Below are 18165 nucleotides of genomic sequence, written 5' to 3'. Positions count from 1 at the left end.
TAGATAGATTTTATGAAATTGAGAAATGTTCCCTCTATCCCTATACTTTGAATCATTTTAATCAGCAACGGATGCTGTATCTTGTCAAATGCTTTTTTCTGCATCAATTGAGAGGACCATGTGGTTCTTCTCTCCTCTCTTATTTATTTGTTTTATCACATTGACTGATTTGTGAATGTTGAACCACCCTGCATAAACCATCAGGGATAAATCCCACCTGGTCATGGTGGATAATCTTTTTAATGTACTAGTGGATCCTATTAGCTGGATCTTGTTGAGAATTTTAGCATCCATATTCATCAGGGTTATTGGTCTGAAATTATCCTTTTTGGTGGGGTCTTTGCCTGGTTTGGGAATGCCATCCCAATCAAAATTCCACCAGCATTTTTCAAAGAGCTGGAACAAACAATCCTAAAATTTGTATGGAGCCAGAAGAGACACCGAATTGCTAAGGAAATGTTGAAAAAGAAAAACAAAACTGGGGGCATCACGTTGCCTGATTTCAAGCTTTACTACAAAGCTGTGATCACCAAGACAGCATGGTGCTGGCACAAAAACAGACACATAGACCAGTGGAACAGAGTAGAGAGCCCAGATATGGACCCACAACTCTAAGGTCAAATAATCTTAGACAAAGAAGGAAAAAATATACAGTGGAAAAAAGACAGTATCTTCAATAAATGTTGCTGGGAATATTGGACAGTTATATATAGAAGAATGAAACTCGACCATACTCTTACACCATATACAAAGATAAACTTGAAATGGATAAATGACCTCAATGTGAGGCAGGAATCTATCAAAATCCTAGAGGAGAACATAGGCAGTAATCTCTTCGATATTGGCCACAGCAACTTCTTTCAAGGTATGTCTCCGAAGGCAAGGGAAACAAAAGTAAAAATGAACTTTGGGGACTTCATCAAAATCAAAAGCTTCTGTACAGCAAAGGAAACAGTCAGCAAAACAAAGAGGCAACCCACGGAATGGGAAAAGATATTTACAAATGACACTACAGACAAAGGGCTGATATTCAATATCTATAAAGAACTCCTCAAATTCAACACACACAAAACAGATAATCACATCAAAAAATGGGCAGAAGACATGAACAGACACTTCTCCAAAGAAGACACACAAATGGCTAATAGACACATGAAAAAAATGTTCATCATCATTAGCCATCAGGGAGATTGAAATCAAAACCACATTGAGATAACACCCTACACCAGTTAGAATGGCCAAAATCAACAAAACAGGAAACAAGATGTGTTGGAGAGGATATGGAGAAAGGGGAACCCTTTTACACTGGTGGTGGGAATGCAAGTTGGTGTGGCCACTTTGGAAAACCGTGTGGAGATTCCTTAAGAAATTAAAAATAGAGCTTCCTTATAACCCTGCAATTGCACTACTGGATATTTACCCCAAAGATACTGATGTAGAGAAAAGAAAGGTCATCTGTACCTCAATGTTCATAGCAGCTATGGCCACAGTGGCCAAACTATGGAAAGAACCAAGATGCCCTTCAACGGACAAATGGATAAAGAAGATATGGTCCATATATACAATAGAGTATTATGCCTCCATCAGAAAGGTTGAATACCCAACTTTTGTAGCAACATGGACGGGACTGGAAGAGAATTTGCTGAGTGAAATAAGTCAAGCAGAGAGAGTCAATTATCATATGATTTCACTTATTTGTGGAGCATAACAAATAACATGGAGGACATAGGGAGATGGAGAGGAGAAGGGAGTTGAGGGAAATTGGAAGGGGAGGGAACCATGAGAGACTATGGACTCTGAAAAACAACCTGAGGGTTTTGAAGGGGCGGGGCGTGGGAGGTTGGGGGAGCCAGGTGGTGGGTATTAAGGAGGGCACGTATTGCATGGAGCACTGGGTGTGGTGCAAAAACAATGAATTCTGTTATGCTGAAAATAAATTTAAAAAAATACAAATAAGAGATACTGTGTATTTAATATTCACCATGGACTAGCAACTGTGCTAATGATTTGCAATGGATTCTCTGGTTTTTGCCTTACAGGAACTTCATAGATTGATGCAACTTTTATCATATTTTGCAGATGAGGTAGTGCAAACTCAGAGGCCCAATGTAAAGATGCTGTCATTCAGATGCAGGCCTCTTGACTCCAGAATCCCTGCTGTTAAGCTCCCCAATACAACCTTGAATTAGGGGTTTGGATACTCCCAATAATTTAGGGCAGCTATAAACTGTTCCCCAAGGAAGGATTCATAACAATTGGGCTGGAACCCCACAGCAAAGGTTCATGGAAATTTTTGAGGTAAACACTGAATACCCAAGTATAACCTCAGGCAATTTGACTTTTTCCTAATGTATAGCACTGAAGATTTAATTCTGTTTTTCACACATTGAAAAGGTTGGCATTTATCTTACTAGTGCTGGAGTACTTATATATAGTCATTCAGCCTGGTTTTGGTGGGGTCAGGATTTGCATTCATACACAGCATATAAAAAGTGTAAGTGTTGCATTTGAGGTTGACGTTTTTCCCAGTTCTGGAAAGCTGTGTTTTACACACCAGTTCTTCCAACTGAAGTGTTTGAGGTCATACTTCTAATTGCGACTTTTGTCCCACAAATCTTCAAAAAGATTCACAGTGCTGGATCTTATTAGGTTTTATTTCTAGGACCATGGAGAGAGGAAATGTCTATTTCAATTTAATCTCTAAAAGTGAATTTCCTATTTCAAATAATTCTCCTGAGAAAGACTTAGGGCTAATAATTAGCTTCATATTATCCTTCATTTTTTCAAAATCAGAACTTAATATGTGCCTATAGTGTGATCATATAGGAATACTAATTGTTTATTTGAAAAAAACTCTTTTAGTCCACAGTAAAATAGTCTATGAATGAATTCTTTATAGCTATCGTAATTATCTGGGTGGTGCTCATTATATAAATTTGGAAGAATACTTTAAATGCAGTACTGTACTATACATAGTTACTGAGAGAAGCAGTTTCCCAATACTTAGAGATGAAGAATCAAACATTTGAAATAGTCTTTGGATCTGTTGGCTAGGGTGAAAGAAACCAGAGCCAGACTTGGAAATGAGACATCAATAAAAGGAGCCAAGAAAGAACAATTATAATACCCAAATACTAAACTTCTCATCGAGTTAGCAATTATTTTCTAAGAATTTTTAAGCTTTTGGTTTTTAAGAAGTACAATTTTGATATGATAAGGGGACATGATTCCATTGCCCTTTTTATTAGTTGAAAGCTCTTACTTGGCATTTATATTTCCACAATGCCTCTTTTAAATCAGATTATTTTTAAATAACTTCTCTGTATCATTGCTGTTTTTCAGAAACTCTGTGTTTTTTTGGTTTTTTTTTTGTTTGTTTTGTTTGTTTGTTTTTAGGATGTATTTATTTATTTGAGAGGGAGAGTGAGAGAGAGCACGAGCAGGGGAAGGGGCCAGGGGAGAGGGAGAGGAAGAATCCACAAGCAGACTAACCACAGAGCTCAGAGCCTGGCACCAAACTTGATCCCAGGGCCCTAAGATCATGACCTAAGCCAAAACCAAGAATCAGCCACTTAACCGACTGAGCCACCTAGATACCCCAGCATCTCTGTCTTTTTTAAACATTTCTACTCTTGACTGCTTTATGAATAACTATCATTTCTCATGGAGTTTTAAGCCTCCTGGCCTCTAACTGAAATCCTCTGGAGACCTTTTTGGTATTTTAGAAGTTCAGTTGAGTCAGAAATCACTGTGAACACATTAACTTTTCAGTTTTGAATTAATACTCTTCCAAAATGTGTTGATACATGAAAATCTAGTTCAGCATTGTCCCATTGAACTTTCTGTGATGATATAAATGTTCTCTATCCAATCTGTTCAGTATGGTAACCACTAGCCTCAGGTGGCTGTTCAGTATGTGTAATATGGCCAGGTGACCAAGAAATTTAACTTCTAATATTATTTGATATAATTTAAAATGTAAGTAGTCACATGTGGCTAGTAGCTACCTTGTTGGAAAGAGCAGTGATAGTTAATGCATTTTAACTGTGTGGCTAATAAATTTCTGTATTTCTAAAGATGCATAATTGAGGTAATAACTTAGACATGCACGCACATTGTCAGAAAGGTCTCTCTATATAGGTATTTTGGGCTTTTATGTGGATTATACCCTCCCAAGTAATTTCATTGTAACATTGGAACAATCACCAAAAAGGGAACTCATTTAACTAGAACACACCAACCATGTCATCGTGCTATGGTGGTATTGAAAATCAAAAGAGTGTTTTCACATTTAGGACAACCAGAAAAATGAAATATACCAACCCACTGACTAAAATTTTCTGGCACTTTAATCCCATTTCAGTTTGGCTGCTTAGTGATTGATGAGTTCCTGATTTTAAATTGAATATTCAGTATGATCTGGACGATGGGTGACTGAGAGCACTTCCTTTCCAGCCATACGTTTCTGGTGCTCCTGTTAATAAACTCTAAAAATAAATGTTGAGAAGCAGCCACAGAAAAGTTTTCAGGGATGAGGATGTTGATCTAAGCATCAGTTATAGTTTCTGCTTTAATGAATTCAAAATAATATATGTTACAGCAAAATAGGAAATGTGTCTCTCAAAGGCTCATCTTGGAAAAACCACACAGAGAATTAAGACCCATTTTTATTCTGCTCATGAAAGTTAATAATGATTGAACATCACTCTTAGAAAGTCTGGCTCTTAAGCTATATCTGAGATGACCACTGGCTCTTGACAAATCACCAATGCAAGTGAAAGAGTTGAGAATAGCTTCGCTGGTCAATGCAGGGTCTATCATTTAGCTTTGCTTTGTTATTACTGATGGCTATGTTTTGTCTTGTTTCCTTAGTGATATTTTGTACTGTGGATAAAAGAAAAGGACATATGCCATTAAATAAATGAGTCACAGCGGGCTTGATAAGGAGTAAGCTGGTCATAGCTATCATAAATTCACCTTTCTGGGTGTGTGTGTGTGTGTGTGTGTGAGAGAGAGAGAGAGAGAGAGAGAACTTTTGAATGTGAAAATCTCTTGGATATCTAAATTTGTCACTATCATGCTATTTAACTTATAGTCACTCATTTTTAAACATCATATACATGCAGTTTAGATTTAGATTCAGCTATAAATAAGAGAAAACCTGAAATTAAAATCCTTAAGAGAAAAATGTCTTTATTTCTCAAATAAATGAGGTCAGTATTCCAGAGCTCTTTTGGCTATTTCTACATCGGAGACACAGGCTTCTCCACCAAATTCAACACATGGCTTCTACCTTATGATCAAGACAGCTATGTGAGCTCCAGATATCCCATCTGCATTCCAGAGAGTAAGAAGTAAAGGAAAGAAAAGGGGCAAATTCCTTATGTTACATGTCTATGAAGAAATTTCTTGGTAGTTTCTACATGAAAATTTTTGTTGACAAGCCTGAATATGGCCCTGCCTCCCTGGAAGGTAGCCAATCCAGGGGTTTTTGACAGAAGAGATGAAATATTTGGGTCCCAGTAATATTTCCTTTTGAGGATTAATGTTGAACAAGAATGACTTTCCTGCCTTCTTGTAGAAACAGACCATTATTTGGCACATATTAGAACTATTTGTGATATGTACAGATCTCTGCAAATAAAAATACAGAACTGACCAAGAATGTATGTGCTGGGTTGTAGCAAAAGTTGTGTTAAGAAAGAACCACTGTGAACAAGCTGGTCCCATTGATGGGAACAATGAGGCCAGGGCCTAATAAAAATATACCTGATAAAGGACAAACTCTTCTTATAGAACAGTTTGGAAAAGATTCACCTCACTAGATTGGCTTAACTTATAATGAACTAATTCATGCTAGTAGGATATTTATTTATAATTTTTAAATCCATTGTGTCGTGTCCAGAAAAGAGGCAAGCAATAAAACTTAAAACTCACAGTGAACTCCTTGCAGCAAATAGATAAAGAACTAAGTGGTCTTTCCACAAGAATGAATCACAAATTCATATGATGTCCTTGAGTAGTGGATTTGCATTCTGATTGCTAACTTGGCAGAAAGACTTAGAAAATCAACTAAGAGCATTTAGATTGCTATTTAAGAATATTGGTATGTGGGGCGCCTGGGTGGCTCAGTGGGTTAAGGCCTCTGCCTTCGGCTCAGGTCATGATCCCAAGTTCCTGGGATCGAGCCCCGCATCGGGCTCTCTGCTCTGCGGGGAGCCTGCTTCCCCCTCTCTCTCTGCCTGCCTCTCTGCCTGCTTGTGATCTGTCTGTCAAATAAATAAAAAATCTTAAAAAAAAAAAAAGAATATTGGTATGTGTTGTTGTCATTTCGAAACTATCTGAAGCATATTGTTTATCTTTAAAATATATAATGAACATGGATATTATTCACACCGAGTGGTGAACATATGCTAAGATAGCATTTTCTTTTTTGATTAGGTTATTTGTATAGTTACTGATGTATTATAAAATATTCTCATAAATCCGACAAAAAAACTAACCATGGTTAAGTGAAAGTCTTCATTATCATCTAGAAACTTAACTGACAACCATTCTCCCCCATGTACTCCCAAGTTAACTAAAATTCTGATGTCCATAGGCCAACTTCACATTAAACACTGTAGACATAGTGCCTATGACCCACCTTACTTTCAGGTGGCCCATGAAAATAGCTTACTTACTTTTAAAATAAGAAGGAGAAATAAACTTTTTGGCCAGATTTGTGTGAATATTTAATTTTAGTGTATTTATATTTATACCAATACAGTTATAAAATATAATTTTAAATTTTTTTAGGAAGGAAGAGGCCCACAGAGGCAAAAGTCCCAGGAGCCCCTGGAAGTTATAGCATGTCCCTGGATAGCCAAATAAGCATCTGCACAAATATCTCCATTTGGCATGTTGAATTGCATATGTAACAATCAAACAGTAACATATAACAAATAGTAACAAAAACTTCTTTTTTTTTTTTTAAGATTTTATTTATTTATTTGACAGAGAGAGAGAGAGAGAGACAGAGAGAAGGGGAATACAAGCAAGGGGAGTGGGAGAGGGAGAACAGGCTTCCTGCTGAGCAGGGAGCCCAATGATGCGGGGCTCCATCCCCTGACCCTGGGATCATGACCTGTGCTGAAGGCAGATGCTTAAGGACTGAGCCACCCAGGCGCCCCAGTAACTAAAACTCCTAAACTATTACCTGGAGCAAATGCTGTTTTAAATGTTTCATATAAATTAACTAATTTAATCCTTACAACAAGTTTATTATTATTATAATCCTTCCCCCCTTGTGCCATCTTTAACTTCTAGAGAAGATCATGGAAATACCTGCTTCCGAGCAATAAACATAAAAATGCTGTCACAGTTGCATGATTATCTCCTCAGTAAAGCGATGGAGCAGAAACAGAATCAGGTGAACGTTGAGTTTCTCCTGCCACATTTACCAAAGATCTTATTTTGGGGACATTGTCATCCAAAGGCTTTAACAGGCTTTATAGGATTTTTTTTTTCCATTGTTGTTTCTAAGCTTAATGAAATGTTAGAATTGTTCCTGCCAATTTGTGAAATCCTGGAATTACTACCTTTCTTTATAACAAGAACTATGAAAATCGCCACGACACTGGGTCCAATTCCACAGCAGTGCAGTTTCTTCAGAGGAATGAGGCACAGCCACATCTGAAATTGTGTTACTTCAGTGTTATCTTTGCTGGATATAGTATTTGATTTTCTTCAACTTAAAAATTTTAGAGTTACATGCTTACATTATGCACTTAGAGGTAGGTACTTAAAGGTAGCATTTGTGTAAGATTCAAATAGAGAATATAAAATGACTTTATCTTTAACTGATTAATTAGTAAAAAATATGCATAACCACAGTGCTTACTTGAATAAGAAAACATGGAAGAACTCAAGTAGGTAACCAGATGACAAGTTTTTACCAAAACCCATGTTTGCTAGAATCGTGTGTGTGATTTCAATATCCCTGCATTATGTGTTTTGTCTCTAAATATAGGTTTAGTTTACTGGTTAGAAGTTAGAACAACAAGCTACACATGTGACAGTATTTTGATATGTTGTTATAAAATTCTACCCCTGTATCATATGTATGTATATATGATACGGAGAACTATTTACCTAGCTCATTTATCTGCAATAACTGATACCACTAGTGAAGACTTCCTAAAAATTGAAACCAGTTCTCTAACAATTTACCTAGCTGCATTATGACTGTAATAGAATGGGTGAATTATTGCATATACTATGCACTTTAAGCAATATTAATCAATAAACTAAGATACTGTTTAAAAGGACTCCTAAAATGTTTTATGTCTGGTTGAAATGTTTGAATCTAAAAGAGTGTTATTAAGATGGCTTGTTAATTTCATTTCTATCAGAGAATATAATGTCTTCTTGTTAGAACCCGTGCACAAAACTATTTAAAAGCATATTTCTGCACTGAGAGCATCTGTGATCTTATCCGGAAAGCCCTTTGACCTGTAACCAACTGAGGACTACAGACAGTTTATCAGAATAAATTGTAAGTTTGGAGAGCTTGAGTTGATTTTAGAGGTTACCTAGTCTAATGCTCTCATTTTATATATGAGAGAAATGAGATGCATAAAGGTGAAATGCTCTTTACAAGGTCATGCAAGCTATTTAGAGACAGAATAGAAATAAAAACAAGATATTAGATCCCCAGCCACTTCATTCCCCTTCTTTACACTTTGTTACCTATGCTACGTGTTACAGTATTCAAAGTTCTGTTGCTAGTATGTTTTACTTTGTTTGGCAGATACTTGTTATAAAGAAAAGATAGGAGACGGATATTCAAGTCAAAATGACTTGAAAACTGTCAAGTCAATAAAATTGGCAATAAAATTTTCATAGATTACAGCAGGGAGAGATGAGACAATTGCTTTATGAAGAGAGATATGTAGCTTTTGAGAAAGAGTAGATAATGAGGTTTATTCCTGGAGATCTATGGTCAAAGTCACCCGTAATTGTGAAAAATACAGCTAGTCTTACTTCTTATAGATGATGAAACAACAAAATTGGTGATCTTTTCCCATAGAAGAAGAGACGTGCATTTGCAAACAGAGCTATTATTTCCTTTTTTGGAATAAGAGGTTTAAGAGGTTAATGATAAGATCATTAAATACTTGTCCTTGCAAACTCAGAAAAGGTATTATATAACATATGTGCTTTTTCTTTTTTTTTTTTTTTTTTTAAGATTTTATTTATTTGACAGGGATCTCAAGTAGGCAGACAGGCAGGCAGAGGCAGAGAGGAGGAAGCAGGCTCCCTGCTGAGCAGAGAGCCCGATGTGGGGCTTGATCTCAGGACCCTGGGATCATGACCTGAGCCTAAGGCAGAGGCTTTAACCCACTGAGCCACCCAGGCACCCCAGCATATGTGCTTTTTCTTAAATGTCTCATCTTAAGTCATTTTTAGCCTCCAAAGTAAAATTTTGAAAATGAGTTTGCTTTTTTTTTTTTTTTTTTTTCTTTTCAGTGTTCTGCAAGGACAAAGTTTTGATTTTGGATGAATTAGGGGCATCCCTCTTATGACTCCAATGTCTCTTTGGACATTCCAAGATTTAGAACTATTTTCATGGATATCCATCCAGAGTAGGAGAAAATAAGTTTATTCTCTTCCCACCTAAGCATCCTTAGCTGAGTGACATGGAGAATGTACCTTTTTCTACCCTCATTCTGAGTAGGTATAGACCTCCATTTTGTGTGTGTGTCAGTGTCACTTTTAAAATCATACCTGCACAGATGAAGAACTAAAAAAATGGATTGGACCAAAGAAAGTGCTATGGGATTCTTTTGTTCCATTAGGGTTGTTGGGAGGATTGACTATTATTAACACATGAAAGAACTAACCAAATGCTAAGTGCTCAATTCCTGTTGTTATTAATTGTGGTTGCAGTAGTACCTTTAGCTGTTGAGTTAATAAGACTTTTTTCACATGGCACCAAAAGATATTCTGAAACAAGTAGACCAAATTCTACTTGCACCAGCAGTGAATGAGAATCCCCATTTTATTTCTCGCTAACCCATCAGATAAATGAATACTGCTACTTCAGACTTTTTTCCCCCCACCTCCGATATGTAGTAAATATAAAATAAATCCATTTAATCTAGCACAAATATAAGTAATAATGAATCTATCATATGCAAAGGTAGGAGAAGTTCAGTGCTTTGAAACAAAATAATACAGCACAAAAAAAGGACAATGACTTTTAGAAAGATGGCAATTGGAACAATTTTCTTAATGTAAAGAGCAAATTGAATTGCACACCTGCTTTTTTTCTTGGTGAAACTCCGTATAGATGGATACCTATCATGGTGTTCTCACGGTATGGTTCTCACACCAGCAGCACTGGCCTCATGTAAGAACTGAGAGATGCTAATTCACATGCCCTCCTGCCTGCACACCACAGGCTGCATTAAAAACTCTAGGAGTGGGACCCATTAACTTGTTTTTAAAAGCCTTCCAGCTTATTCTGATGCCAGCTAAAGTTAACTGATATATAACTAGGCCTCCCTCACACTCCTTCCTTCAGTGTCTTTCAGTCTCCCTTCTCTTTTGGACCATCTCCTTCCATAGTCCTCTTGTTCTCTTCATCCTTCCCTTTCTGTTCCTCCTCCTCTCCCTCCACTGTGAATTGGTGGTTGAAACTAGTCATGGTATTATTGTTAAACTACAGAAGTTGACTAATTTGACCTAAATATTCGCTGATGATTAAGTGAGCCTGGACAGGAGTGCATTTCTCCTTCTCTTCAGCCTGGCATTCTTTCCACTGCACTGCGGTATGCTAATAGGCTGAAATGCTCTTGAAGAAACCTCCTTCTATTGTCAATATTATTGTCCTTGGAGACATTGCCTCTTTGACTATAATAGAATTTCAAAGCTTACTGATTTAATCTTTCATGCTTCAAATCCAGACACCGTGTTATATTCTAGGTGAAAGATTGCTGTTTCTTTATTATTAAAGGAGGAATTGTGTCTTCCTAGCTATAATTAGTTACATCAGCCTTCACATCAAAAGGGTAGTAATTTTCTGAACCAGAGCTTTGAAAAGTAGCAAGAAAATAATTTTACAAGTGTCTTTTTCAAGAGCATGAAAATTATGAGGCTGTAGGTTGAAAATGTGTCCACGTTAAGCCAGACATAAATTCATATTCTTTCTTTCTTTTTTTTCCCCCTGTGGCCCTTACTATGTTGCTATGACATTTTATCCCACCCTGAAGCCTTCATGAGGAGATGGCTAGATATAAGGTAAAGTTGAAAAAGTAGACAACCTGCAATAAAGGAAATTAAGTAGCTGACATACCTTCAATCCAGAGACAATAAGGGATTTTTTTCTTAAATCTTAATAAAGCCTTTCCTCGTTGCTTCCCACTTTCATTTCCTTTATACTTAACCATGAGCTCATTTTTCTCAAAACATGGTTCCACTTGCATTTTCCAACTCAAAATCCTCGGTGACTGCAGACCTATGGGTTCACCTCTGAAATATTTCCTCCCTGGATTTTTATCTTTAAACTCCACTACCGTCTAAATGAAGCCTAATGGCCCCAAGAATAGCCCGGGTTTTCCTGACAGCACCCTGTCGAATTAAAGGAATTATAAGCTCTTGGTAATAAACTTTTTTGCTGCTATCTTAATTTTGAGTTTGTGAGCAGTGTTTTAAATTCTGAATTTGATTTTTTTTTTTTTTAAAGACCCTAACACCTGCTATCAGTTCAGTTTGTGAGACTCTTCAAACTTACCCGTCTTTCGCCTTTGGAGAGGTTCTTTAACATCTGTCAGGATGGTACTAATCTTAATATATGGAAAACAACGCCTTTAGGGTAGAGGTGTTTGAGGATTTGTTGCAATGGCATAGGCAAAGTGGCTAACATATAGTGGGCCCAGATTCATTCCTTCACCAAGAATTATATGTCCCTTCCCTTAACGTTGGGAATCCTGTCTTGTTTTATGATCTGTCTTCAATGCCTCCTCTTCCATAAAACACCACTTAGACACTGCCTCACAAAATTTACAGATCTTTGACGACCATACTTCACTCCATTTATTGGTAGTCCACTATGTTCTTTTCTCAAATCTATCCATGACTTTTTTTTGGTTAAAAAATTACTCTCTTTAAACAGTCATTTAGTTATTGTTTTCAACTCTTTAGGATGCCCTGTTTATAGAAAATATTCAATAACATTTGATTAATTTAGTTTTAAATTTTAAAAATTAATTGAAGTTTAGAAATCTGTAGAACAAGTTGAAATATTACAGAAAATTTCTTGTCTCTCTCTTATATAAACATTTAACAGAAGTTCATTAGTTATGTTTCTTCCTACCACTATAAAAAATTAGATTTTTTTTTTTTTTTGTAAAAAGTATCCCTAACTTGGTGAGGCCATATTCTTCATCAACTAATAATTGCCAGATTCCTTAAAAATCTTCTCTGTAAAACTCCATGTTTAGGTGTGTATGTGTGTTGGGGGGAGGGTGTGTGTGTATAGAACTCTTTCAAATATTGATTTCTATACCTTCTGCTGATTTCCTCTCTTTTTCAACCCAAATATATTTTATTTCCATTAACTTAAAAACATGGCAAGGCATGAAAAATCTTCAGGTGTAGCTAGATACAGGGGAAAGAAATGGAGAGATAAATCTAGGAGTAGGATAAAGCAGAGAAATAGAGAATATGTACACCACTTTTTAGATTGACACACTTTACCTTCCAAGACATTGAATGATCTTAGAGCATTCTGAAGATTAGTAACAGTGACTGGAAAGTGAAAATTGTACAAAGATTGATAAAAATACTAAATCACAGTCATGTACATGTAGCAACTATTAAGATTAGGAAAATATATGTGTATGTGTGTGTGTGTATTATTTAAATAACCATATTTTATAAACTTAGTCTTTCATCATAGATTGGTAATAACTCCAGTAAATAGAGAAGACCAAACTCTCTCATTAAAAAACACAAATATTCGTCCCAGATAAGTGCACAGTGGAGAAGTTCCAGGTGATTCTAAGGCTTGGAATACCTCTCAGATATTTCTATCTCAAACTAAGATCTTATGATTCCTAACATTTTTAGCTATCTGAGATAGAGTACGCAGAAGAGAATTTTGTAAAACAAAAGTTTCAAAAATGCTTTTTTAAATGAACTGAGAGAATGTAATCATGTTTAACTGTCAAGTATTTATATGTAGATTCTCTGGGTGGCTCAGCTGTTAAGCATCTGACTTTGGCTCAGGTCATGATCCCAGGGTCCTGGAATTGAGCCCTGCTCCCTGCTCAGCTGGGAGCCCACTTCTCCCTCTCCCACTCCCCAGCTTGTGTTCCCTCTCTCGCTGTCTTTCTGTCAAATAAATAAAATCTTTTAAAAAAAAGTATTTATATATGAATTGGGGACCCTCTAAAAAACATAAAATAGTATGTTGTAATATATAAACCATTCTATACAAAATCATTAGGTATTTCACTAGCTGAATCTCAAAATAAGTTACATAAACTACTACTAACTGTTTCTACGATAGAAACCATACACAAATATTAATTACCACTCTTTTTTTTTAAAGATTTTATTTATTTAGGGACGCCTGGATGGCTCAGTTGGTTAAGCAGCTGCCTTCGGCTCAGGTCATGATCCCAGCGTCCTGCGATCGAGTCCCACATCAGGCTCCTTGCTCGTCGGGGAGCCTGCTTCTCCCTCTGCCTCTGCCTGCCATTCTGTCTGCCTGTGCTTGCTCTCTCTCCCTCTCTCTCTGACAAATAAATAAATAAAAAATCTTAAAAAAAAAAAAAAAAAGATTTTATTTATTTATTTGACAGACGGAGATCACAAGTAGGCAGGGAGGCAGGCAGAGAGGGAGAGTGGAGGAAGCAGGCTCGCCGCTGAGCAGAGAGCCCGAAGTGGGGCTCTATCCCAGGACCCTGAGATCATGACCTGAGCAGAAGACAGAGGCCTTAACCCACTGAGCCACCCAGGTGTCTCTTAATTACCACTCTTAAAGTCTTAGTTGAAGACTTTTACATAAATCTTTATGTTAATGGCTGCTATTATATCCACTAGTAAGAAATACATATTTTCACAATTGCTTTAAGGTATGTTTACTGCTATTAAAATAAAGATGCATTTCTTATATAATTGGCTAAAAATTATTTTAGGGGTTTGAGCATTACCTAACTACATATTAATACAATTGAGTATTTTTTTTTAAATCAAAGGGAGTATTATTAGTTCACAAATAGTGTTCAGTATCAAAATTAGTGCCACGTGTACGTGCTGAATATCTCCAGAGTTTTGCACTGTAGTCTGTCACAAAAATCTGTCACACAAATTGTGAAGCTGAGCAACTACTCTACCCCAACCGTAGTAAAAGATATTTTTTCTTAGGTGAAATTAGAGTGTACTTTAAATAGGGATAAAGAATATCAGACCTAAGCAACAGTTGGTCACTCTAAGGTTTTGATTAAAATCAAATTCTATTATTCATAGGTTTACCTTTAAAATCCATGCTGTGTTTAAGATGAGAAGTATTCATGTCTTGGGGCACCTTGGTGCTTCAGTTGGTTGAGCATCTGACTCTTGATTTTGGCTCAGGTCATGAGCTCTGGGTCCTGAGATGGAGCCCCAGCATCCTGCTTTGTGCTCAGCAGGGAGTCTGCTTGGGATTCTCTCTCCGTCTTCCTCTGCCCTCCTCCCCTCCACCCCTGCTGGTGTGAATGTGTACACACTCTCTCTCCCAAATAAATAAATCTTTTAAAAAAGTTTCATGTCTTATATGTTATGTTTCTTTCCTAATATTTTTTTTTCCTATTTGCAAGGTGGTGAAAGTAAACAAATAAGGGAATAGTGATGTACCCACCTCCTGCTTACCTGATGGGCTCCCAGTAACTTGAACTGAAACAGTATTATCTCTTGAACATAGCGCATCCATAGTGCCGTGATATTTGGGTATGAACTACAACAAGCAAGACTTCTGTCTCTTCTTGAAGATCATTCCAAGAACTGGAAATCCTACGTCTGTCTCGTTTCTGAAATGAGACAGTCTTCCCAGTAATAGAAAAATGTTGAGCAAGTAGAGAAAAGTGTTTAAACACGCCTCTGTGGTCAGATATATGTTCTATCACAGCATGCATTACTCATGTTGCATAATCTACCAAGAAAGCATGCCTCAGCCATCTGAGCGGAACATATCAATGTGTAAAAATTGCAGTTACTCTTTAAAACCGAAGCAAGCTTTAATAGATGCTGCGCAAGCTTCTGAGACTAGACACCGTGAAGATTCTCTGGGCTGTTTCATTAACAAATTGTATCTCTGCAGCCTGCATTTCTCTACTTATTTATTGAACAGATAATAGGAAATAACTACTTTCTTTGTGAAGTCGTAAATAATACGGCAGAAGGATATTAAATGCACTGAGATGTGACAGAAGAGCTAAAACTTGTGAGTTTTAGAATTTTATGATGCAAGCCTTTTTTTTTCTTTTTCCATGAGTACATGTAAAGTAAACAGATATATTTGAGTTGTTTATGTGAACAATTACCAGTTTAACATTGTAGCTACTGAAAAGCAACTATCTTAAACCCAGAACTTCTTGTACTTTTTCCCAGAATATCACTTGCTGAAGGGCTTTACTAAAGAGAGGGGGGATGGAAAAGATCCCTTAGCCTTTTCCATAGTCCAGCTAAAAATGATGTAAAACCTTTTATGATTAGAAAGGTAGTTTTATGTCCATGCTTCTCATAATCACTGTATGGTGCCTGTAAAGGTGATAGGAGGGCACCAGCTTTTCTAGTCCAACATAGCTTTATCCTGTTTACTGAAATAGTTCCTAGCAGTCCCACGCCGAGATGATACATTACCATTCTTACTGCTATCAGCACGAGAGCTCTTTCTGTTTGTCTTTTCAGGGCTTAGCAAGATTTACAATTATTTTTTAACAGTAAGTGAACAGAAAATCAAGTAAAGGTAAAATAATAGAATTAAGGCTTCCAGGGGCATAGGCATTGCATTTTTTTTATTATCACAATTATTTCAAATTATATTGGTCGAGATATCTTGTTCTTAGAAGCATTGTTTTCAGTTGTTATGGATTACTAAACATGTCTTAGATCTGATCATTTTGGTTTTCTTATCAAGAAGTCATATTTACTTTGTTCAAAGAGGTATGAGATAGGAGAATATGGTGCTGAAGACAGATACATCTAGAAATAATTTTGTCCTTCACCAGTTATCAGCTGGGTAAATGGTAGGTTATGTAACTGTGAGACTCAGTTTCCTTATCTGAATAAAACAAATGAGAGATTCTAGTTTACAAATAAACCTGGACACATTTATCTCTACTCCTTTCTGAGACCTTGTTGAATTGAAAGCCAACACTAGGAGAGGAATTGACAACAGATGATACTTGTTTCTTATAAATTTTTAAGAGATGGGAAATAGGTAGATAGGGGTAAATGACTCAGTGAATTAAATAGGCTAAGATCTAAGTGTTTTCTACAGGAAACGCCAATGGAAAACAAGCCAGTATGTGCTGTAGGAAACCATCAAGGCTGGAGAACTGGAAGTACTTGATGTTTTGGAAGACAATGGGTGGAGAATGAGTTAAATGTCTTTAAAGGTGATGATTAGACCTCAATCCCAGTGTTTCACTCTTTGCATCTAAGCAATTACTCTTCCCTGACCCTGGTAAAAAAAAACTAAGATATGTATTCTTCATGAAATTCAACCAAAAAGCCTTTGTAGAAAAAAAGGCTTTGTACAATGGAGAAAGAGGTGAGGCATTATATTAAATATAAGAGTGTTTCTAGAAGGTTGACATACTACTTTATATGTAACTGGATACATCCTTAGAGGAAGAAGAAAGATGTGCATAAGAATAAGGGAATTTCTATGGTGAATAGTTGAAATAAAATGTGTAGCATTTGTTTGTTTAACTCTTACACGGCTCATTGTGCACGAGGCTGTGTTCGAAGTACTTCACAAATACTAGCTCATGGAATTCCCAGGAGAGCTGTGTGAGGTGCTGTTACTGATTAGCCACCTACCTTCAGATTCCCTTCACCCTTCTAATCCAATCCCTGATCTTCCTACTCTCTATACTAAAATGGTTCAGTAACAACTCTTTATGTACAAAAATCGAAACTTTTCCATTTTGGCATGCAAGAAAGACTCTTCTTCCATCTACACACCAGGCATAGGAAATTCTTTGCCGCAAGCAAAATCCTCTCATACGTGTTTGCCTTCACACATGCTGTCCTGTCAGTCTTTCTTTCTTTAAAGTCAGTTTCTTCAAATCTTATTTCAATTGTTACTTAGCTCCTGAGTCATTTCCTGGCTTTCCCAAGAGGAACCACTTGGTGCTTTTTTCCCGATGTTTGCAGCACATGCGATGTTCTTCTATTATAGCATAGAGAAAGGAAGAGGGAGGGAGAAAAAGAGAAAGAGAGTTCCATTAACAACACGTGATGTTAATTTTAGGATTAAGAAGAGCTTTAAAATGTGTAAGTAAAGAATAAATGACTTACCAGAAACTATGTCACCCATGTTAAGCTAAAATTTTAAAAATTGCATTATCTTTTATAGTATCAACACATAAACTTATAGAACTTGTAATTTTCTTTCAGTTAGTGCCATGGTGCATATTATTTACAGTTTTTAAGGACAATGAAGAGCAATTTAACTTGATTCATCCTCCATTATGTTTTTCTTTAAAAGAAACGTTTTTCTTATCCATAGATAATTAACACCTGTCAACGATTATTTGCAAAAAGCTCGCATCAGTTTCTGGCTTAAAACATGCAGAATGATGAAATCAGATGGTTGAGTCTGTTTCTGTGCCTTTATTTTCAACCAGTAAATGAAACTATGTTTAAATAATTTGATTAAAGAAATGCCAATGTATATTATAAAATGTTAAAATATATAACGTAGTTTCTATTTTGTTGGGTTGGTGAGTACTTTGGACTCATTGTGTTCTTTCATAGTATGTCCAGTTTTGTTTCCCCTCTTTTTTGTTTAGGTTTCTGAGTCAAGGCACATCCTCTTGTTAGCAAAACTGTGCTCTTTGATAATTTTTGCTGACATATCCATACTTCTTGATGGAAGTCTGTATGACCCAGCAATGGCACTACTAGGTA

The 18165-nt window shown here is 36.5% G+C and overlaps 1 protein-coding gene across 1 annotated transcript in view; it reads left to right on the top strand.

Annotated features, from left to right (window-relative positions):
• Nucleotides 1-18165, top strand: part of LOC111152009 (potassium voltage-gated channel subfamily D member 2) — a 498811-nt gene that overhangs the window by 26358 nt on the left and 454288 nt on the right. The gene's annotated exons all lie outside the window — the stretch shown is intronic.

This window comes from Enhydra lutris, unplaced genomic scaffold (assembly GCF_002288905.1).
Source record: "Enhydra lutris kenyoni isolate GAN:26980312 unplaced genomic scaffold, ASM228890v2 scaffoldscaffold27, whole genome shotgun sequence".
Lineage (NCBI taxonomy): Eukaryota > Metazoa > Chordata > Mammalia > Carnivora > Mustelidae > Enhydra > Enhydra lutris.
The sequence above is the reverse complement of the archived record's forward strand: the minus strand, read 5'-3'. Positions and strand labels throughout refer to the sequence as shown.